The sequence below is a fragment of the Ovis aries genome, chromosome 16, assembly GCF_016772045.2.
Source record: "Ovis aries strain OAR_USU_Benz2616 breed Rambouillet chromosome 16, ARS-UI_Ramb_v3.0, whole genome shotgun sequence".
Classification (NCBI taxonomy): Eukaryota; Metazoa; Chordata; class Mammalia; order Artiodactyla; family Bovidae; genus Ovis; species Ovis aries.
Genome location: NC_056069.1, coordinates 70,821,772 through 70,844,604, shown reverse-complemented (window position 1 = coordinate 70,844,604; position 22,833 = coordinate 70,821,772). Strand labels below are relative to the sequence as shown.

At 56.0% G+C, this 22,833-nt stretch overlaps 1 pseudogene; it reads right to left on the bottom strand.

Annotated features, from left to right (window-relative positions):
* Positions 1-17,154: 17,154 nt before the first annotated feature.
* On the bottom strand, positions 17,155-19,378 carry LOC101110873 (ferritin light chain-like; annotated as a pseudogene).
* Positions 19,379-22,833: the final 3,455 nt, after the last annotated feature.

The following is a 22,833-nucleotide window of genomic DNA, read 5'->3' as shown; positions in this document are numbered from 1 at the left end:
AGCCTGGTGGCCTGCCATCTCTGGGGTCGCACAGAGTCGGACACGACTGAAGCGGCTCAGCAGCAGCAGCAGCAGTGCTTGCAGTTTCCCCGGTGCAGAGGAGCTCACGGAGGAGATGGGCACGCCCACCTTCAGCACAGCCAAACGCCGAGAGGATAGCAGGTGGATTATGCAGGAGGGAGGGGGTGCTTTCACAGGAACCCCAGAAACAAACCGTCTGTGTCCAGTCCAATCACGGTTTCCAGGGCTTCCGGCGACTCCTGGCAAGGCGGCTCAAGCGTGAGTCCCGACGGTGCGGCAGGCGTCCTGCTGGATGGCGGGGCAGCGTCTCTCTAAGGGCCGCGGCTGCTGCAAGCCTGTGCGCAACAGGAAATCAATACCCATCTTCCCGCCTCACTGCCCCGGGATCTCGTTTTCCCGTTGTGCTTGTTCGCCACTGATGTGCTCTCCAGGTCTGCTGTTGCCGTTTTGCAGCCTGCCTCTGACCGAGGGTTACAACTTTGTTAGGTGCCTCCCATCGTCCCCACCCCCCGACCAAACCACAGGCTCCGCGGTGATCCTGGTGCCGACCGCGTGCCGCGCTGTTGTGGCTGGGCAGCTCCTGGTGGCTGGCTGTCTGCAGAGGCATTCCAGCACGCTGGCTGCAGGAGGCTTGAGTCTCAGCCCTCACCTGCGATGCCTCCCTTGTCAAGGGCGCCCTCTCCTGTCTGGCCTCTGGTTGATGGTGGACTGACCTCATGGGGGCCTCTTGTCAGCGGCCGGCGGAGCCTCCGAGGGTCAGAGGCTGGGGAGCAGGCTTGTGCAGCCGCCTCAATGGCCTGGGCTCACTGCCTGCCCTCGGATGGAGCCATGCCAAGCCACACCCATTCCTGCTCCACGGGGCCGCGGGGATCCTGCCCCTGAGTGCAGGGGGCGTTCCAGCAGTGCCCCCACCCCAGACCCTCAGGGTGGATGTGGCCGGCTACGCCTGCCCCACTTCCAGGAAGACAGCAGAGACCCGTGGTGGGCAGGGCAGTCTGCTTGGCCCATCCTTTGAAACGACGTGGAACATGCAGGCTGGGACCGCGAAGGCGCTAAGTCCGCCTAGTCCCAGCTCCACACTTTAAAACCGCCTGTTATGGCCAACTCCAAGTGGTTACAAAGATAAACAGGATCACAAACTGGACAGAAGACCCAGCTGTTCATCGACCCGTTTTTATGTAAACTCACTCACGGCCAGTCTGACCCACTGTCTCCAGCCCGTTGGCTTTGAAGCTCATTCAAGGCCTTGTATCTGTAACTATTTCAGTATCTCTGGTGCTAGGGTGCTAAGCTGCTGCAGTCGTGTCCGACTCTCTGCGACCCCATGGACTGCAGCCCGCCAGGCTCCTCTGTCCATGGGATTCCCTGGGAAAGAAGACTGGAGCGGGTTGCCATTTCCTCCTCCAGGGGATCTTCCCGACCCAGGGATCGGGCCCGCCTGTCTAATGTCTCCAGTGTTGGCAGGCGGGCTATTTACCACGGGCGCCACCTTTATCAGGGCTGAAACTGCCTGGTTTTGGCCGCAGGAGTGTCCTCCCGGGGCAGCGATGGTGGAGGGCTCCCTGCTTTTGGGCGCAGCAGCCGGTTCTGGGCTTGTCTTGTGCCTCCTGTCCCAGGGGCATCGGCTCCTGCTGGAGTCTTGGCTGCTTCGGCAGACAAGCGCTGCTCCTTGGGCACCGCCCAGGACCGTGTCACCAGGTTTAAGGTGGGGGACGGGGCTGCAGGCTGGCCGCAGGGTGCAGCAGGCCCCGTGCGGCCCCGTCAGCTTCCCGGGGGCATGGGGGCCATGCAGGGACAGTCCACGCAGGAACATCCAGCTGCCACGCGGGAGTGCAGCCTCCCCGAGAGTCTCATTGTTACCATAAAGGGGACACTTCCAACGTCCATTACCATCTACAAATGGCCGTGAGTTTGAGCAAAGTCCGGGAGCTGGTGTTGGATAGGGAAGCCTGGCGTGCGGCAGTCCATGGGGTCCCACAGAGTCGGGCACGACTGAGCGACTGAACTGAGGTGAGCTCTGGAATACTGTGTTGATCCGTAAAGGAAACCCTGCTTTATATTATGGGATACCTTCTGTGGTAGCTATGGAGAAAACGTGCTTCTCTTTCTCAAAACAAATCTTCGTTGCCACCAGCCGAGAGAGGCTGGCTGAGCTCTGTTCTCACAGCCCCAGGGCAAGGATGGTGCGGGTTTCGTCAAAGCGACGCGGCCCTGGACGCTCTCTGCAGTGTGTGCCGGGGCGGGGGGTGGAAGCGGAGGTGCGGGGGTCTCGGTCCCCCAGGAGCGGCACCAAGGCGAACAGCTGTGAGAACAGGGATTCGAAAACCCTTTTCCTGTTGGAACCCCAGATCCCCTGACCGGAAACCCATCAAGAGGGGCTGCTGTGTCCTCGGGTGCGGGAGGGCAGAGCAGCTTAGAGCAGGCTGCCCAAGCCAGGTCTTTGCTCCTGGATTCCAGGGTTCCCTGTCTTGGTCCCCTAGGGCCGTGCTTCCCAGATAACCCTCAGGGATGTCTGTGGCGACAGCAGCTTTCCAACAAGGAAACGAGCACCCCTGGATGGGCGCAGTCAAGGCGAGCCTCAGCCCGCAGGCTTGAGGGAGAGGGAGGCAAAGAATGAGCCTTGCCCTTGACTTAACTTTTCTGAAACTCGGGGACCCCCTCATGTTGCATGACCCAGGGGCTTTTGACACTTGTTTAATGTTTCATCTGAAATGACCGTTTGATTACAGAGGAAAGCTGGTTGGGATGTGATACTGGCCCTTCCTGACCCTCACGTGTATAACCACCCAGCACACGTGAATAACCTTCCCGACACGCGCGTGTGTGTGACCGCGCAGCAGGCCCGGACACGGCGCCGAGAGAGTCCTTTGCTGGCTTGCTCTCTCCTTCCTCTGCTTATTGCTTGCCTCCCTTTATTCCGAGTTTCTAGCAAAGTTTCCTGGAACAATAGCTTTCTCTCCTAAGCTCAATTGATTTTATGGTCCTCAGAAATGTTTTTCATAAGCGCTTCATTGGAAAAATATTCTTCAGTAGTGTCTGCCAGCAAGCTGAGAGAGAAAAAGAACCCAAGTCACTCGACCACTTTCCACAGTTTAATCCATTGCCGCATTTCCGAGGCTTCAGGAGGATCCAGCCAATAACAGGAACCGTGGTGTTTTGTGGCAAAGACTGATCACAGCTCATCGTCACCAACAATGCGTTGAATCATGGCTCTGCCAGGGCCAGGCAGGAGACAAACAGCCTCCCTGTTTGCCAGGAAGCGATGTCACTCCACCCCATCCCAGGGCCCAGGCTCACTGAACTCCACAGGGCACGGTCAACGCACCATTGCCCCCAGGGCCCAGGCTCACCGAACCCCATGGGGCACGGTGAGTGCTGGCTGGAGATGCCACTGGTTTGCAGAGGAGAGGTCAGCGCTCAGACGATGGTCCGAGGCAGGCACGATTCAGGAGGGCGCTTCCCGGGGCTCCTCCCAGTTCCCTAACCCTCACCTGGACAGGCGCCTGTCCTTCCCCAGGGGGCAGTGTCCTCGGCTCCCAGGGTCAATCCCAGGCCCCTGCCCTCTGACTGGCCAAGCGCTGCCTTAGCGATCTGTTGCCCGGACAGCCTGCCCGACCTCGGACGTGCCGAAGAGCGCCGTGTGCCACGCGTCCAGCCCACACCTCGGGGGGACGTGCAGCCTGGAGGGAGGGCCTCTGGGGGCCACTGCAGAAGCTTCCGGCCACCAGCGTGAGCGGACACGTGCTGGCCACTAAGGGGAGGGAGGTCCGCTCAGGGCTCTTGCTGACAGAAGGAGATAGTTAGAAAGCAGGGCCTGTCTGTCTGCTGGACGTGGTCACGTCGGGAAGTGTCTGGAATGAGCAGACATCACGGCCAGCCTGGGGTGGGGAAGGGCCCTGGGGAGGCAGGAGAGTAGGGCCCAGGAGGCCCACAACCTCCCGCTGAGAGTGACCAGTCTCCCGTGGGTGACCAGTCCCCTGAGAGTGACCAGTCCCCGTGGGTGACCAACAACCAGTCCCCAAGTGTGACCAGTCCCCTGAGAGTGACCAGTCCACCATGGGTGACCAGTCCCCCGTGGGCGACCAGGCTCTTGTGGGTGACCAGCCTGTGGTCTGATGCTCACAGGCAGCAGAGCCCTGACTTCTGTCCCCTGAGACAGTCTCCCTTGAGACTGTCCCTGAGACTGTTTCCTTCTGAGTGTGCAGCTTTGCACACTTTGGATTCCCTTAACCAACTAACCCTCCAACCCCACATGAAGAGCTTCTGGTGGTCCCTGGCGCTCCCCTAACTCAAGGCAGCAGAGAAGAGGTCACCTTACTTCACTTACAATTAACTAGTAAGAGTGAGATTGTGTTCTGAGAGTTGCTTTGTTCCTCGGCTTAGATGCTGGCCTTCTGATCACCAGTCCCCTCAGGAGAGCAGGAAGGGTAACCAGGTAGCCAGTAGCTCTGTGTAAGGAGGAGGATGGTGACCCCGGGAACCGGCCGTGGAGCTGGACTTCAGAACCCGACGAGCAGCGTGGCAGAGACTGGGAGCGTCTGGGACGAGCCGGGTGTGGGGCGGACACGCTCCTCTCTATGCGGACGGAGGAGCTGTTCCTGAGTCACCGGCCGCAGAGGCTGGAGTGCAGGGGCGGGCGGCAGCGTCCTCCAGGGAGTCCTGGGTCCGGGCGCGGTCCTGTGCTGTGCTGTCGCCAGGTGGGGGGTAGACGGCAGCACCCTGGGCCCTGGGCTCTCAGCACCCCCTTCTCTGTTCCCCACCCCGCCTCTGGCTTTCCCGCTCCACGCCTCTCTTCTGTTCTCCCAAGTGGTAAGTGAGCCTCAAAGCTACAGGTGGAAACCGACCACTGACCCGGTCGTCCAGCTGCCGGAAGCCTTTTCCAGAGGCCGTGTCCCCGATTCCGACACTGTGACCGCTGCACTGACCGCTCGCCCAAAGAGGCCTTGGTTCAGTGGCGCCTGCAGGACACGCGGGCCCGTGGCTGGTGCTGCTGGGGGCCCAGGGCAAGGAGGTGGTTGCCCTTCCGACTTGGCGGGTGTGGGCGGGACGCTGGGCGGAGTCTCTGCAGCGCTGTGGGCGGGGCGGGGCTGTGGGCGGGGCGGTGTCTCTGCAAGGCTGGGGGCGGGGCCGTGGGCACAGCCCACCCGCCTGGTCTGTGGTCCTCACGCTCATGCCTGCCCCGGGACAGTCGATGTTCGCTCGCTGTCGGAACGGCTGCACCGACCCCAGTTCCCCAGTTGGCAGCCTCAGGACCCGAGGCCACCCTCCTCTCGGGGGTGGAGACGGGTGCTGCGGCCTCTCCTGGCTTCCTGCTGGGCCTGGCCAGGCAGTCCCTTCCCGCCCCTCCCCCCCGCCCCCAACCAGCCAGTTCCTAGGCCCGTTGGCGCCTGCAGCTCTCCGAGGCTCAGCAGCCACGGTGGGAGAAGGCCCCTGCGTCCCTCTGTCTGGGTGGCCTTGTCCCATCGCATCTGGGGGGGGCTGGGCTGGTGGGACCGATGACCTTGGAGACGGATGAGGCACACGGGGCCCCTCTCTGGCCCTCTCTGGTGGGGCAGACCCTGCACACCAGTCCCGGGGTCCCTGAGTGCCGTCTGGGGAGGAGAGATCATGAGGCCAGAGTGTGCAGCTGTGCGTAGCAGCTGGGTGTGCGGCGTGGCACTGGGGGCCCTGTGGCTGCAGGCCCTTCTCTCCTGCCCACAGCTTCCTCATCCATGTCCTGTCTGTGGGTATCAGGGCTCCCAGCGGAGACAGTCTGCCCCCTGAGCCCAGCTCAGCTGCTGCCCCCAGACAGCAAGGGCTCTGCCTGCCCTGGGGTCTCCTCTGGGGAGCTGGCGTTGCCCCGCACACCCTGGGCTGCCTCTATCTGCTGCACCTCCTGTTTAACAACCTCCTGTTTCAGCTAGCCCATCTGAGCGGGGCCTGGAGACGGTACTTCCTGTCAGTCTGAGTAAAGGGATTTAGAGTAAACGGGTATCTCACTTGCTCTAACCTGAGGATCTGAGTTACGGGGCAGACTCTCCAGTTCTGACTCGAGAAGGCGCCACACAGCCCATTATTATTATTATATTTAGTTGTTCAGTCGGGTCCAACTCTTCGTGACCCCACAGACTGCAGATGACCAGGCTACTCTACCCACGGGTTCTCTAGGCAAGAAGGCTGCAGCGGACTGCCGTGCCCTTCCCCCGAGGACGGCTCAGCGCGTGTCACCTGCCTTTTCGGTCACCAGGTGTGGGGGCAGCTGTGCCTGGTGTGCAGGGGGTCCCGGGGGTCCCTGGAAGTGCTGGCTTGCTTCCCTGCTGTGCTGGTCCCAGGGACGGTTTAAAACCAAGGTTTCCCCACGTTTTTCCTCAGAACATAAAGGTGATATACACGCAGCATAAACCGCTTTCATTAAGTGCGCGCTTATTTTACAAAAAAAAGAAATCAGACAAATTAGGTTTTCTTCTCTTCAAGTCTCCTTCCCGTGGAAGATTATTTACAGTAGATTTTTTTATTCCTCTCCTTCTATTCCTCCAAAGGCAATAAAAAGCAATTCTGAGAGCACGGCAGAAAATCAGTTTTTAATCAAGAAAAAAAAAACAACAATCTGCGGGAAACAGGGCCTCAGTGCTCAAGCTCAGAGAGACCTCACGCGGGGGACGCCTTGCTGCCCGTCTGCAGGCCCGGCCTCCACCTGGCTGGCCGGGACTTTGGGGGTGCAGGGGGCCTGCGGGGCTGCGTCTGCCCACCCATGCCGAGCCCTCCGTCTCACAAGTGGCGGCACTGTGTGTCTGGATGCGGCGGCAGCACATGGGGTCTTACAGCCCCGCTCCCTGGACGCGGTGACCCCAGCCCTGTGTCTGTGTCTCTGGGGAATTCAGAGACCGGGCCTGCTGGGACCTCCCGGACCGTCTGCAGCGGCCTCGCGGTCTCCGTCGCGGGAGCTCCGATCGGCGACAGTGGCTCAGGCTGCACCGAGCCGGCGTGGCCGAGGCTTCCAGGCTCCTCCATCCACGAGCTGGGTGGCGGGCAGCGTGCCCACCGCTTAGGTCTCTGAGGTCCCTCTGAGTTGACTCCCAGCAGCCCCGCGTGAAGCGGCTTTGCCGGCCTTCGCCGGTACTGTCCATGTCTGCGCTCCAGGAAAATATCAGAATGGCGCTTTCTGCCCTCAGGATTGCTTCCCAGTTACGGACATGCGACCTTTTCAAAGATCCGCGTGCAGCCTGGGCGTGGGGTCAGGCGAGCGAACGCGCTGCCCGCCAGACCTGCATCTCTGGAAGGGGAATGGGGTTTCAGACTGATTACTTTTCATGAGAAAAATAATGAGCTGCAGAAACAAGCCTCGAGGGCGCCTGTGTTTGGGGAAAACACATCGGATGGCCACTCAGGGACGTGGCTCTGGAGGTCGTCTGGGGGACGGAGCTGGGGGAGGTAGGTAGGGGGAGCTGAGCACTCAGCTAGGAGTACACAGCCCGGGGTCGTCCTGGCCTGTAGCCTCCTGCCTCGGGGGTCCGGACCTCTGCCTGGGGACTGCCTGTCCCCTCTTGTCTCTGGGGCACAGCCTGGGTAAGCGTGCAGCTCCCAGGTGGGGAGCAGGGGGGCAGTGTGTGTTGGAACCAGGGCCTGGCACTTGGGAGGCCCTGAACATAGCTGAGCACTGAAGAATTGATGCTTTTGAACTGTGGTGTTGGAGAAGACTCTTGAGAGTCCCTTGGACTGCAAGGAGATCCAACCAGTCCATCCTAAAGGAAATCAGTCCTGAATATTCATTGGAAGGACTGATGACTAAGCTCAAACTTCAATACTTTCACCACCTGATGTGAAGAACTGGCTCACTGGAAAAGACCCTGATGCTGGGAAAGGTTGAGGGCCGGAGGAGAAGGGGACGACAGAGGATGAGATGGTTGGATGGCATCACCGACTCGATGGACATGGGTTTGAGTAACTCCAGGAGCTGGTGCCTTGCGTGCCGTAGTCCTGAGGTCGCAAAGGGTCAGACGCTGAGCGACTGAACTGAACGTACCGTGGTGGGGGGAGGTGAGAAGCGGGTGCTGGTGTCCTGCGGCCACAGCAAACACCCCACGGCAGGGGGAGGGGGGTTGAGAAGGGCTGAGAGCAGCAGGAAGCCATCCTCTCGGGCTCTGGAGCTGGGAGCCCGAGATCCAGGCGGCCCAGGGCCTCGCTCCCCTCGGCGGCTCTGGAGGAGGGTGCCTGCTGCCTCTGCTGGCTGCTGGGGCTCCGGGCCTCCTGTCTCCCGCTCACATCGCCTCTCCTGCGTCTTCCCGGGGCTGCCCCCTCGTCCCTGTGGTTGGATGTGGGGTGCACGAAGATAATCGGGCATGAGCCCCTCATCCTAAAATCCTCAGATGACTTACATCTGCAGAACCTCTCTCTCCAAATAAGTCTCTATTTGCAGGTTCGGGGTGAAGGTGTGGGTATGGATTAGGGGGGCACCACTGAGCCCACTGCTGCGCCCACCTGCCCTGTGCTGCCCCAGGGAGCGGTCACCTTAGAAGAGAAGAAGCGGCCTGACTGGCCGGGGCCCAGGGATCTCCGGGTGCGGTTTTGCCTTCCCGGAGCCCCGCAGGAAAGCCCCTTTAATACTCACATCTCATTGGTGGAGGCAGAAACCAATGAGGTGTTTAGCTCAGTAGCTGTTCTGGGAAGAGGAATTTGATTGGGCGCCCATGGCCTCAGGACGGACGTAGGGTGGAAAGTTCGGAAAAGGTGTGGACTGATCAATATCCAAAGAAACTCTTTAACAAGGGGGCTCCGTAGTACGAACAGACTGCTGTACAGACACTAGAGAATTCTAGCTCTGACCTCCTGGCCCGGCTACTGTGGACATAACCTTTGTTGAAGAAACGAAGACTAGTTTTTGGAGTGTAAGGAAATCGAGAACGGAAGAAAGATTCCACAAAGCCATGTCCACAAGGAACCACATATTCCACAAAGCCATAGCCACAAGGAACCGCTGCTGCCGCTGCTGAGTCGCTCCAGTCGTGTCCGACTCTGTGCGACCCCGGAGACGGCAGCCCATCAGGCTCCCCTGTCCCTGGGATTCTCCAGGCAAGAACACAAGAGTGGGCTGCCATTTCCTTCTCCAATGCATGAAAGTGAAAAGTGAAAGAATTCACTCAGTCATGTCTGACTCTTCGCGACCCCATGGACTGCAGCCTACCAGGCTCCTCCGTCCATGGGATTTTCCAGGCAAGAGTACTGGAGTGGGGTGCCACAAGGAACCGCTAGGCCGCTAATAAACATGCTGGTAGCTTAAACAAAGCAGAACAGAGATTTGCCCAGCGTCCAAAGGGGCTGGAAGTGGGCAGTTCCTGGCCGTCATGAAGCTCCAGCCTCCTCAGATGTCCGCGCTCTGCTACCCTTCTGCCCCACCTCCTTCGGGTTCCATCCTGAGTTTGCTTCACAGTCCTAGTGTGGCTGTTGATGCTTCAGCCATCACGCCTGCATTCCAGGCAAGAGGCGGAAAAAGAGGAAGAAAGGCTGAGAGGACCTTTCCTGAAAGGCTAACCCAACAATATCCTCCTTCCTCTGGCCACTTTCCTTGGTGATGGTGCTGATTCCAGACCACAAGGAAATTCTCATTTATCTTCAGCAAATTGAGAAATAATAACAATTACAAATAAAAAAAAAAGAGTGAATCTTTCTTTGAACTAAATTAATTTTTGTTCTTTCAACATTTTTTGGCATTAAAATATACTTTTGAAATAGCGGTGAAATTAGATTGTAATTACTTATTTTGTTTGACTCCCTTGCTTTTCAGAATAGTTTTATTTCAAAAATAGCACAAACATAGTTTAAAAGTCAAACAATATTACAAGCTTTATAAGAAAACACAATCCTGCCCCAGACCCCAGCCTCATCATCTACTTTTGTTTCCCTGAAGCACCTCGCTTTTTATTACCTATCTTTAAAACTGCTGCTGTCTTCTTTTTGTTCATTAACTAAGTTGTGTCCAGCTCTTTGTGACCCTATGGACTGCAGCACACCAGCCTTCCCTGTTTTTCACCACCTCCTGGAGTTTGCTCAAACTCACGACCACTGAGCTGGTGATGCCATCCAACAATCTTTTTTTTAAATTTTTAAGGTTTAATTATTTATTTTTTAATTTTAAAATCTTTAATTCTTACATGCGTTCCCAAACATGAACCCCCCTTCCTCATCCAACAATCTTATCCTCTGTCTCCCCCTTCTCCTTTTGCCTCCCACCTTCCCAGGCCTCAGGGTCTTTTCCAGTGCGTCAGGGGGCCAAAGTATTGGAGCTTCAGCTTCAACATCAGTTCTTCCAATGAATATTCCAGGTTGATTTTCTTTAGGATTGACAGGTTTGAACTCCTTGCTGTCCAGTGGACTCTCTGGAGTCTTCTCCAGCACCAGTTTGAAAACATCAGTTCTTCGGTGCTCAGCCTTCTTTATGGTCCAACTCTCACATCCATACATGACTACTGGAAAAACCGTAGCTTTGACTAGATGGACCCTTCTCAGCAAAGTGGTATCTTTGCTTTTTAATATGCTGTCTAGGTTGGTCATAGCTTTCCTTCCAAGGAGCATCTTTTGATTTCATGGTCTCTATATTTATCAGTGATAATGTTCTCCTACTGTTTATTGGTTTCTCATTTTAGACAATATCTATCAACTTCCTCCTGGTTCATTTCAGTACAGTAGTCGCTCAGTCATGTCCGACTCTGTGATCCCATGGACTGCAGCCCGCCAGGCCTCCCTGTCCATCACCATCTCCCAGAGTTTACTCAAACTCATGTCCATTGAGTTGGTGATGCCATCCAACCATCTCATCCTCTGTCATCCCAATCCCCTTCTCCTCCTGCCCTCAATCTTTCCTAGCATCAGGGTCTTTTCTAAAGAGTCAGCCTTTTGCACTAGGTGGCCAAAGTATTGGAGCTTTGCCTTCAGCATCAGTCCTTCCACTGAATATTCAGGACTGATTCCCTTTAGGATGGACTGGTGTGATCTCCATGCAGTCCAAGGGACTCTCTAGAGTCTTCTCCAACATGGCAGTTCAAAAGCATCAATTGTCCAGCACTCAGCTTTCTTTATGGTCCAACTCTCACATCCATACATGACTTTGACTATAGGGACCTTTACCAGCAAAGTAATGTCTCTGCTTTTTAATATGCTGTCTAGGTTGTTCATAGCTTTTCTTCCAAGGAGCAAGTGTCTTTTAATTTCATGGTTGCAGTCACCATCTGCAGTGATTTTGGAGCCCAAGAAAATAAAGTCTGTCACTGTTTCCATTGATTTCCTATCTATTTATTGTGACATGATGGGACCAGGTGCTATGATGTTTGTTTTTTGAATGTTGAGTTTTAAGCCAGCTTTTTCACTCTCCTCTTTCACTTTCATCAAGAAGCTCTTTAGTTCCTCTTCCATTTCTGCCATAAGGGGGGTGTCATCTGCATACCCGGCAATCTTGATTCCAGCTTGTGCTTCATCCAACCTGACATTTTACATGATGTATTCTGCATATAAGTTAAAAAAGCAAGGTGACAATATACAGCCTTGATACACTCCTATCCCAATTTTGAACCAGTTCGTTGTTCCATGTCTGGTTCTAACTGTAGCTTTTTGACCTACATACAGGTTTCTCAGGAGGCAGGTAAGGTGGTCTGATATTCCAAGCTCTTGAAGAATTTTCCACAGTTTACTGTGATCCACACAGTCAAAGGCTTTAGCGTAGTCAATGAAGCACAAATAGATATTTTTCTGAAGTTCTCTTGCTTTTTCTATGATCCAGTGGGTGTTGGCAATTTGATCTCTGGTTCCTCTCCCTTTTCTAAATCCAGCTTGAATATCTGGAAGTTCTCAGTTCACATACTGTTGAAGCCTTCCTCAGAGAATTTTGAGCATTACTTTGTCAACATGAGAGATGAGTGCAGTTGTGTGGTAGTTTGAACATTCTTTGGCATTGCCTTTCTTTGGGATTGGAAAGAAAACTGAGCTTTTCCAGTGCTGTGGCCACTGCTGAGTTTCAAATTTGCTGGCATATTGAGTGCAGCACTTTCACAGCATCATCTTTAAAGTTTTGAAATAGCTCAGCTGGGACTCCATCACCCCTACTAGCTTTGTTCGTAGTGATGCTTCCTAAGGCCCAGTTGACTTTGCACTCCAGGATGTCTGGCTCTAGGTGATGATTACATCATTGGATTATCCGGGTCGTTAAGATCTTTTTTGTATAGTTCTTCTGTGTATTCTTGCCACCTCTTCCTAATATCTTCTGCTTCTGTTAGGTCCATAACATTTCTGTCCTTTATCGAGCCCATCTTTGCATGAAAGTTTCCTTTGGTTTGTCTGATTTTCTTGAAGAGATCTCTAGTCTTTCCCATTCTGTTGTTTTCCTCTATTTTTTTTTTTTTTTTTTGTATTGACCACTGAGGAAGGCTTTCTTCTCTCTCCTCGCTATTCTTTGGAACTCTGCGTTCAGATGGATGTATCTTTCCTTTCCTCCTTTGCCTTTCGCTTCTCTTCTTTTCTCAGCTGTTTGTAAGGCCTCCCCAGACAGCCATTTTGCCTTTTTGCATTTCTTCTTCTGGGGGATGGTTTTGACCACTTCCTCCTGTACAATGTTTACTAACCTCCATCCATCAGGCACTCTATCTATCAGATCTAACCCCTTGAATCCATGTCTCACCTCCACTGTACAGTCATAAGGGATTTGGTTCAGGTCAGACCCGAATGGTCTAGTGGTGCCTCCTACTTTCTCCAACTCGTCTGCACTTTGAGAATTCTGCACTAATGAGCTCACGATCTGAGCCACAGTCAGCTCCCAGGCTTGTTTTGCTGACTGTACGGAGCTTCTCCGTCTCTGGCTGCACAGAATACAATCGCGCTGATTTCGTGTCGAACGTCTGGTGATGTCCATGTGCTCCTGGTCCTTGCAGTCTAATCCTCTCGTGCCTCCACCTGCGCCTTTCCCAAACACGACTTCCCCTGTCTTCGCAGCACACTTTTACCACTAGTTTTGGTTGAATCGTTTTTATTTTTCTGCTGGGCTGAGTTAGGTGCTGTGAGGTTTTTGCTGTTGTTGTTCTGTTATGTAACTTTTCATTTTTACCTGAGTTATGATTTGCTGGTTGTTTTTACTGCTTTATTTTCCAGGAAACTAGTGTGATGTTTCTCGCAGAACTCATTCATCTGTCAAATACCTGATAATGTGTCAAATGTCCAAGCACATCAAATCGTGTGACAGCTCTTCAATGCCCACCCCCCTGCCTCCATGGTTTCCTATCTGTATCGTTTTCTCCTTTTCTAGAAAGTTTACGTAAATGGAGCAATTCAACATATGCTCTCGTGGACTGGCACCTTTTTTTAGGATTTTTTTCAGGCCCATCCTCGTGGAACGTTTGCGAGAATCTGCTCCTGCTCCTGACTGGTTCTGACGGGGGAGGTGCTGCCTTCTGTCTGCAGACTGACTGTTCGATGGGCCTGTGGTTTGTTTCCGGGTTTTGTCTGTTACAGTTCAAGCTGCACGTTTGCTCACACACATTTCCCTTGGCTCATGTGTCCTGATAGCGCTCAAGGAATTTATGGGTGTAATTACTCTGAGAAACTGTGGTATTTATAGGAAGATAAACCCTCCCGGGCGGGGAGGGGAGGGGAGAGCTTCAGACCCTCTCTGCTGGTCTCCTACTGTGTCTGAGTGGTTTTTTTTTATGCGGGTTTGGTGGGTCAACGTGAGTCAGCTTCTTCATCTGCCCTGAGCCGAGGTTCCACTGTTAGCTTGGAAATGAAATAAGAATCAGTTGGAACACATGCTTAGATTTCCATTTGTAAATTAAAAAATACTTTTTCTGGTTTTTTTTTTTTTTTTTTTTAAGAAAAGCCCAGAGCTGTATCCAAAGAAAGAGCTTTTTCTGAAGGAAGTGAAAGAAAGAAGGCAGCGGGGGGTGGGGTGTTCTGCCTCGAGGGGCCCGGCCGGTGTCTCCATCAGTGGTCCTGCAGCCTCTCTTCCGGGTGATGAGCTACGCGTTACTTCCGTCTGAGCAGGCGCCCGGCCAGGGTCCTCTTGAGAGGCTCGTTGCTGCTGCCCAGGGACCCTCTTCCTTTTCTGGAAGCGGTCGGCGGGCTCTCAGCAGACCCTGGGCGCTCACAGTCCATCCGGTTTCCGGCCGCTGCGCTTCGAGGGCTCCTCTCTGGAGCCAGTGGGAATCGAGCAGACAGCCTGGAGGCGGCCTGGCTGCCCAGTGTCGCGACGTCCACCCCCTTCCCCTCGGTGGCACAGGGGCTCCCGGGCGGCGTCCACCACGTGCCCTGCGCCCTCTGCCCTCGAGCCCGGTCCAGGCTGGCTGCCCGTGCCACGGAAGACACGCTCGCCTCCCGGTGCCCGGGCCTTTCCGCGTGGCCCACGCACAGATGTGGCGGAAAGGAGGGCGCGTCAGAGTGAACATAAGTAGGCTTTGCCTGGGCCTGGAGTTTGGGGGGACTTCTGTGCCCAGCCCCGGAGCCTCGCCTCTCCGGCTGTTTGTTGGTGTGGGGGCGGCTGCCCAGGCCGCACGTGTGTCCGGGGGGAGTTGCTTCCCTTTGCTCCTGCCTCTCTGCTTGCAGTTACGGGTGGCTTTATCCTCGTCTAGGAGAGAACCAGGAGAGCTGTGCTGGACTGAGGGGACCACAGCATTCACCCCAAAGACCCGGTCCTGCTGGGCAGGACCCGGCCACCCCGATCCTCTGCTCGGTGCCTGGCACCGACAGGCGTGCTATGAACACGTCTTTGTTAATCGATCGGACATGCTCACAACGGGATTAGCCAGCAAATAAGAAGTGTGAGGAAGCCTGACACGCCTGTTGCCGGGTGCTGCTCCTCTGTGAGGATGTGCACCTCAGGCCAGGATGCTGTGACCTTGAACATGGAGACAGAGACCAGGGCCTCACTTCACCCTCCAACCCTGATTCCTTTCCACGCCCAGGTCGACCCTCTGGGTGGGCTCAGCCCTGGCCTCCTCCCAGGTTCTGGGGAGCATGCAGCCCACCCAGGGCAATGCTAGTGGCCACGTGAGCCCAGGTGGATGGGACGTGAGCAGAGGCGCCTAGAGTGTGCAGCGCAGTTGAGAAAACCAGTGACCTCCCCATGGTCAACAGCAAGTGGATTCCCGTGGCCAGGCCGGCAGGCTGGTGGCGTCAGAAGGCGAGGCCCAGGAGGAGTCTGTTGGGGAGGCTCCCAGGTGCCAGGGCATCTGCCTGGACCACGGAGCCCGCCTGGCTGGGGCAAGACCCTCCCTCACCCCTGGGATGCCAGCTGGCTCCTCTCAGTGGCCGCCAGCTTGTCCCTGCAAACCTCTGCTCATTAGTTGTTGAGCTCCAGCCCCACTCCACTGCAGGCCCTCAGCAGAGTCTTCTGTTAACAAGCCTGGTGCAGCTGCTTTGCATCTGGGACCCTGAGGACAGGCAAGCTGACCCTGGAGCCGGTGGTCTCTGGGGACCCTCCTTGGGCTGGGCCGGAGCTGACCCTGCTTCGTGATGGAGGGTCCAGCCCCAGGATAGCCCACTGCCGGGGCCCCGCAAGGCCGTCCAGGAGCTGGCTCGCCTAGGAAATGGCGGTGGCAGCTGAGGTGTGGGGGAGGTTCCCCTACTACCGATGGAATGGATGGCAGGTTTCCTGGACTTTTTCATCCAAAATTCCAGAGCCTACAGTATCTAAAATGCCAGTGATAAAAAGAGCGTGTTTCTATCAATTTGTAGCATGGAAGTGAAAGTAGGGTATTTGTCCAAAAGGTGCTTAATGACTTTTTCATCTTCAAATTACACATACATTTCAAATGTGCATCAGAGAAGCTAATGATAGTAATAATTGCAGTCCCCAGAAGTCACCAGGGTTGTTGTTGAGCTGCTTGTTGAGTCGTGTCCGACTCTTTGTGAGCCCTTGGGCTGCAGCGTGCCAGGCTTCCCCGTCCTTCACCATCTCCCGGAGTTTGCCCACGTTCCGGGAGGTAGTTATAGTTTGGCAAATACATATTCCTGCTTGTCCATCTTTGGAGCCAAATAATTGGAGCAAACTGCGTTCGTACTGAACAGCTGCTCTGAACTTGATGGTGGTTTCCTTATCATTTTAGTTTTAACATATACCTCTGATCTTAAGTATGCTTCTTACAACTGAAAAAGTCTTTTTTTTTTTTTTTTTCTTGGTGACTATGTCAGGAGGCTGGCTGCATGTCTGCTGGTATCCCTTGCAGCCTGCCTGCAGAACCCTGCTATGCCTGGGCTTCCCTGGAGGCTCAGAGGTAAAGAATCCATCTGCCAATGCAGGAGACATGGGCTCCATCTCTGGGCTGGGAAGACCCCACAGGCAACTAAGCGGAGCAACTAAGCCCGTGTGCCACAACTACTGGGTCTGCTTTTGAGCTCGGGAGCTGCAGCTACTGAAGCTCCTACTGAAGCTGCAACGACCGCCCGTGCCCCACAGGAGAAGCCGCCACGCTGAGCAGCCCGCACACCGGGACTCGAGGTGGCCTCCTTGCCGCACCTGGAGAAAATCCATGCAGCGACAAAGACCCAGGACGGCCAAAAATGAATAAAAATAGATAAGCAAATAAAGAAATAAAAGCCTGCTGCTACTGAAGAAAACTGTCAGAGAAGCAGCGTCTCTCTGAGCTCTGGAGCTCCTGGTCACATCTGGGGCTTACCGCAGGGCCAGCTGTGCAGCTCCTGGGTGCTGAGAGCCGCGTCTAAGCAGCCTAAGAGCAGGTGTGAGCTGCTCCATCCAGCTGGTGAGTCTGGGCTTTCTTCTGAAGAGTCTGCAAAGCCTCTTGTGTGTTTTTTTTTAAAAAAGTGCCATTACTTTCCCTGAAACAGAACCTCAGTGAATATGAAGAGAGATTTCATTTCCAGCATTCATGTCTTTTCTCCTGAGTCACGTAGCTTCCAGCCGGAGGGGTGCCTGGTGGTCAAACGCTGGCTGCGGCTCACCCACCTGTAGGTCCACAGCTCGGCTGGAAGGAAAGGTGCAGGGGCGCGAGGAGGGATTCAGGCCTCTTCGTCTGAAAACACCAGCAGAGTCTCCCGTGCGGAGCTGCGGCTCACCAGTCGTTTGCTGAAAAGAACTGGGTGCGTGCGTCCTCAGTCGCGTCTGACTCTGGGCGACCCCGCAGACTGCAGCCCGCCGGGCCCTGCCCACGGCATTCTCCTGGCAAGAACCCTGGAGTGGGTTGCCGTCTCTTCCTCCAGGGGACCGGCCCGACCCCAGGGATCTAACCCGTGGTAGGCGGGTTCTTTACCACTAGCGCCACCTGCGAAGCCCTGAAAGTACGGAAGAATCAGCAGAATGACGACTTCATTTCCAGCTAGTCCTCAGAGTTTATCAGCATCTGGAGAATTCGACTGTGATGCTAGTTGTCTCGTTCCAGTGACACTGGGAAATGCCTGTGTGTTCCGGGGGCGGGAGGCACAGTGACCCCGCCCTTAGGAAGGCGCGAAGAGCAGATGGAGCGCTTCCCACCAACGAAAGGGCAGCTTTCAGTTTGGGAGCTCAGGCCCTGCGGCCTCAGGCTCTGCCGCTGAGGGGAGTGACCCCAGACGCAGTGGAGGGTTAAACTGGTTCACCAGGGAGAGGCCCCCACGGGCATGTGCAGCCTCTGTGGTGGTGCTGGAAGCTCAGAACTGGGGGAACTGGGCCTGGAAACCATCTGCAAACCCAGCTGCCCGCGCCAGCCGCGCCCCTGAGCGCCCAGCATGGAGTGCCCTCCACGACGGTCCGGGCCAGGTCCTGGGGTTGGGCCTGGGCTCTGCTGGGGGCCAGCTTAGGGGGTCTTCCCCTCCAGGCCCCCTCCCCCAGGGCGGCCGGGCTGGAGAGACTCTTCTCTACTCCGAGGGGCTTCCCGGCTGCAACACCTATGACTTCACAGAGGCATGCTTACTGAGCCCCCAGCTGGGACCCTCCCGGGGTCAGAGTGGGCCTCCCATGGGGCATGGTTCTTCCCAGAAACTTGCTGTCTCTTGGAAACAGAGGTGGGTGTCCTCCGGGCCGCCAGTCCTGGGACCCCTCCAGACGCGCATCGGCGAGGCCGCCTGTCTGTGGATGTCCCCAGCCAAGGGGGCTCCTGCTTGCAGTCCTGAGGCCTGGAACAAGGGGCGGCCAGGACCCCCAGATGGTTGGCGCTACGGGAGGGGGCAGTGCGGGCTGGGCCCCCGGGCTGTCCTGGTGGCGCTCCCTGTCCACCTCCCACCAGGGAGCCCGCTGGACACCCACAGCCGCGCGGAGGGGCAGTGGGTGGCGTTTGGGCAGCAGAGAGGTCACCTGTGGGCTCCCGGCGGCCTGCGGTCCTGGAAGAGCTCAACAGGGGCGGGGTACTGGTGTTGACTGCAGCCCCAGAGCTCGGGGGGCCGGCAGGCCTCCTCTGCCTCTCACACAGTCTCCCCCTCTTGCTAAGAGGTCCCTGGGGTCCCCTGCTGGTCCTGCCTGCTCACGCCCCCCCTCACCCAGTGAACCAGCAGCTCCCAGGGGGCCTACCCGGCTCTCCCGCGCCTCCTCTGCTGGGCTTCCAGCTCTCGGTCAGTTCTTTCTTTCTTTATTTTTTTATGCTGCAAAAAGCTTTATTGTTTCCATTGGGTCCAAGGCTTGAGAGAGGGCTCCAGGGTGTTAAAAAGCTGCCTAGTGGCTGCAGAGGGGGGCTTCAAGTAGCCCTGATGTGAGGTGGGTTCTTCAGTGGCCACTGGTCTCCAGAAGCTCCTGGTAGTCATGCTTGAGGGTGAGCCTTTCGAGATACTCGCCCAACCCAGCCTGGGGACCAGCCAGCCTGCGGAGGTTGGTCCGGTGGTCACCCATCTTCTTGATGAGTTTCACTTCCTCATCTAGGAAGTGGTTCTCCAGGAAGTCACAGATGTGGGGGTCTCCTCGGGCAGAAGCAGGCCACGCAGATCCAACAGGGCTTGATTCAGGTTCTTCTCTACGAGAAGGGCGGCCTCCATGGCCTCCTGGGTTTTACCCCCCTCATCTTGAGAGGGCTTCTGCACGTCCAGCAAGAGGGCGCGGCCGCCACGCTGGTTTTGCAGTTTCAAGAGACGCTCCTCGCCCTCGCGCTTCTCCTTGGCCCGTTCGCGAAAAAAGTGACCCACGCCCTCCAGGGCCACGTCGTCGGCAGGAGCCCAGAGAGAGGCAGGTGTAGGCGGCCCGCCGCTGCATGTTAGCCAGGCGGCTGACGGCCTCCACCTCTGTAGAATGATTCTGACGAATCTGGGAGCTCATGATTGGTCAGCTATAAGGAGTTAAAAAGTGGTGGCTGGTCCCGGTGATCACGGACAGCTGAGTGGCTGACTCTGGAGGCTGCGACTGGAAAAAATGTTGGAGGGTTGTTGGAGGCTGGAGCAAGGAGAGTCCCTGGGTCTGTTCTGTCCAAGCACTGTTGAAGCAAGAGACAGTTCCACGGGGCCGCCGAGCGCACTTCTCTCGGTCACTTCTTGCCCAAGCCTCGCCATCCCCGCGTCCACGCTGGACTGCCTGCTGCCCGCTGCTCAGAGTGACAGGGACCATGGCGCTCCCCGTGCTGGGACGCGGAGGACGCCGCCCACAGCCTGCAGCGTCCAGGCTGGACCCTCAGCGGGTGTCTCATGCGTGGGCACCAGTGTGGGCTCCGGTGGGTCTCCCCCACCCTGCTCTGCGGGGTGCCCTCCCCGTGGGCTTGCCCCGGCCTGTCTGCCAAGGCGCCGGGCTGGCCCCCGCCTTCAGGGGGTGTGGGGTGTGCGCTCCCTGCAGGATGCCCCTGTCTGAGCCCTGCGCCGTCTGCCCCTCCCCTCCGGCCCCTCTTCCGTCCGCCGGCGTCCACGCTGGCACAGGCGCTTTCTTTGGGTAGCTGTTTCTGGTTTGTTTTTCGCGGTGTCTCTCTCCCTCCTTCCTGACCTGGCCTCGTCTGGCCAACCCCGCCCTCCACTTCTCGCAGAGCTGAGCACAGGTGCTGGCACTCAGGGTGGGGGGCTAGACGGCTTGGGCCCCACCCGCAGCTGGGGTGGGGGGTTCTACCGCCGAAGTAGGGGCTGCGGTCCCTGGAGGCAGGCGGACCAGGAGCCCAGCATCGGCCTGGCCCGTCAGAGGCCTCCGGGTGGAGGGCGGACGGTGCGGACGCCGGGGCTCCCGGGGCTGGGGAGGGGAGGGGGCTCCCTCCCCGGCTCCCATCCCTGCCTCGGCCCTGCCTGCGGCCGGACCAGGGCCACTGCCTGAGGGGCTGGCCACCAGGCCCCAGAGCCTGGGAAGGCTCCCGAGAAGCTTTGTTGTCAGCAGAGAAAGCGGCAGGGTTTGTACTGTGAGAATCAATTGCAGGGGAGGAAAAAACAGGGAAATTTCTTTTAAATTCCTCAAATCTCCTGGGTTGTGTTGTACAATGAAATGAATACATGAACCGCACAGAAAAATATATCTTTCTATTTCTCAGAATTGTTGTTTACTAAGAATAAGGCTCTAATCAACTGGGAGTTTAGAACTTCAATAGGGCAGCTGAACTAAGGCTGAAGACATTTTTTAAAATTTTAAAGTCTTGCAGCTGAGAGTCAAAGAAGTTAAAACTTGGCAGCATTATCGTCTAAGCGGCTGTGTTGTCCTGGGCTCCACATTCATGGCGTGAGCCACGTTGGAGACGTCATTGCTTTATTCCATAATGTTTGTGTTATCCAATAAGTAAATCTGTCTTTTATATAGAATGCTTCTCTGGTTTATTAAATGATAATTACTGAAGAGAATGACCAAGTTTTGGAAAGGGGCAGAGTTTACACACAGCTTTCCATTAGCATGAAAGCCTAAAAACAGCTAATTTTAGATTCTGCGCGTCTCCTGTGGGCTTGGGGTGATGTAACAGGATTATGAGAGCATGTGTGTCTCCGTGAACACCGTGACAGGTCCCATCTCAGCTCTAGTCTGTGGAACACTGGCTGATCTGGGGATGGGGGGGTGGGGAGTGGGTTTGCAGAAAGAAGCAGAACAGCAAGCATTTTTCTGCTCTTCTGGTGGGCTCCAGAGCAGACTGAGGGTACGGGGTGAGTCCTGGGATGGCTCTGAGCTCTGGTAGGAAAGGTTAAATATTCATTTTCTCAACTGTTGGAATAATCCTTTGTATAGACTCTATAAGACTTTGGAAAAGAAATCTTCGAAGGGCTTTCAAAAATTTATGAGAAACTGACTTTTCAGTTTTGGCCAATCTACTGGATGGTCAAGTTGCAGGAGATAAAAGGCTCAATAGACGCTAAATATCTGTATTCTGAGGACATACCACTTGTACATAAATATTTGATCATTTCTAGAGTAACTAATGTTAGAAAAAGCAATCCTGACTTGACGCAGCTCAGAAACGACTGCTCTTAAGGACCGACCACCTCTGAGTCTGAAAACCGTCCCCTGCACCTCTTACCTCTGGCACAGTCCAAGCAGAAAAGGACATTCGCTGGCCCGGGAAGTTATAGTGGAGGCAGGCTCTGAAGACATGAGTTTCATCAAAACTCAGGGCCCGGAGGAGGGGGTGATGACACAGGCTCTGTCCTTCCGCACCGCTGAGACGAGCCCCACGAGCCTTGGTTGCCCCAGCAACTTGGTGACCATCCTGCTTGTCTGGAGGTTGAGGGAAGAAAGGCTAGCTCTCTTCAAAGTTTCTTAAAGAAGTGAAGCCAGAGGCTGCAAGCGCCGTGAACAGGGGCTTATGGCCACCGTCTTGCTTTGCCCCAGGGTTAGTGGCTAGAAGCTGAGGCAGGGCTCGGCTGGGTGGCCTGCCCCAGCCTTGCAGTTCTGGCCCGGAACCATTCCCGAGATGGCTCCCGGACTCACAGGTCTGGAGCCCGGTGGGCAGCGGTGCCCTCCCCTCCCCACACGCTCCCAGGCACTCACCCCGTGGCCTCCAGTGGGGGAGCCGGACTGTCCACCGAGTGACCAGGGCTCCAAAACAGGGAGACTGGAGGCCCGCATTGCCTCCGAGGTCTGCGTCTGGAAACCACGACCATGTCTGCCAAACCGTCACATGAGGCAGTCACAAGCCAGGTCCGCTTTAAGGAGTGGAGACAGAGGCCCCGCTCCCTACGGCAGGGGGAGTGATGCCTTTACGTCCGTCTTGAAAGGGCCTCCGCGTTCTCTCTGGCCATTAACTGGTTCCACTTCTCCTTCCCACCCAAGGTGCCTGGAGGGTTAATCGCATTACAACACCAGGGTTTAAGCTCAAATTCCAGGATCTCCTAAATTAAACTAGATCCACGGATAAGGGTCTTTGGACAGGATTTCATCAGAAGTGTTTCTTTTGATCTTAAAAACTCCAAGCTAAGAAGACAAATTATCTTTCCCCCTTACTGGGCTCAAGCAGACACTCCGGAGGTTTTGTTCCTGTTTTGATGCGGCGGGCAGGGCGGGGGTGTGGGGGGGGGGAGGGTGGTGAGATGCTTTCCCCGTCCTGAGTCCTTTGCTGCTTACCCCAGGTCCAGACATGGGGCCACGGCCGGCGGGATGGAGTGGCGGGCAGGGGTGTGGGTACCTCGGCCGCGGCCCCCGTGGCTGCTGTTCATCCAGCACTCACTGAGGTCTTGCTGCTGAGGAGTTCCGCAGACGTGAGCCAAGTCTGTCACTGAGGGATTTCGATAGAGGAGATTGTCCTGGGCCCTTTTCTTCCTGTTCATGGGGTTCTCAAGCAGGAACACTGAAGGGGTTTGCCATTCCCTTCTCCAGTTGGAGGAGACTCTTGGGAGCCCCTTGGAAAGCAAGGAGACCCCACCAGTCCATCCTAAAGGAGACCAACCCTGAATATATGAATATATTCAGGAGGGACGGAAGCTGAAGCTGAAACTCCAGTGCTTTGGCCACGTGATGCGAAGAGCCGACTCCCTGGAAAAGACCCTGGTGCTGGGAAA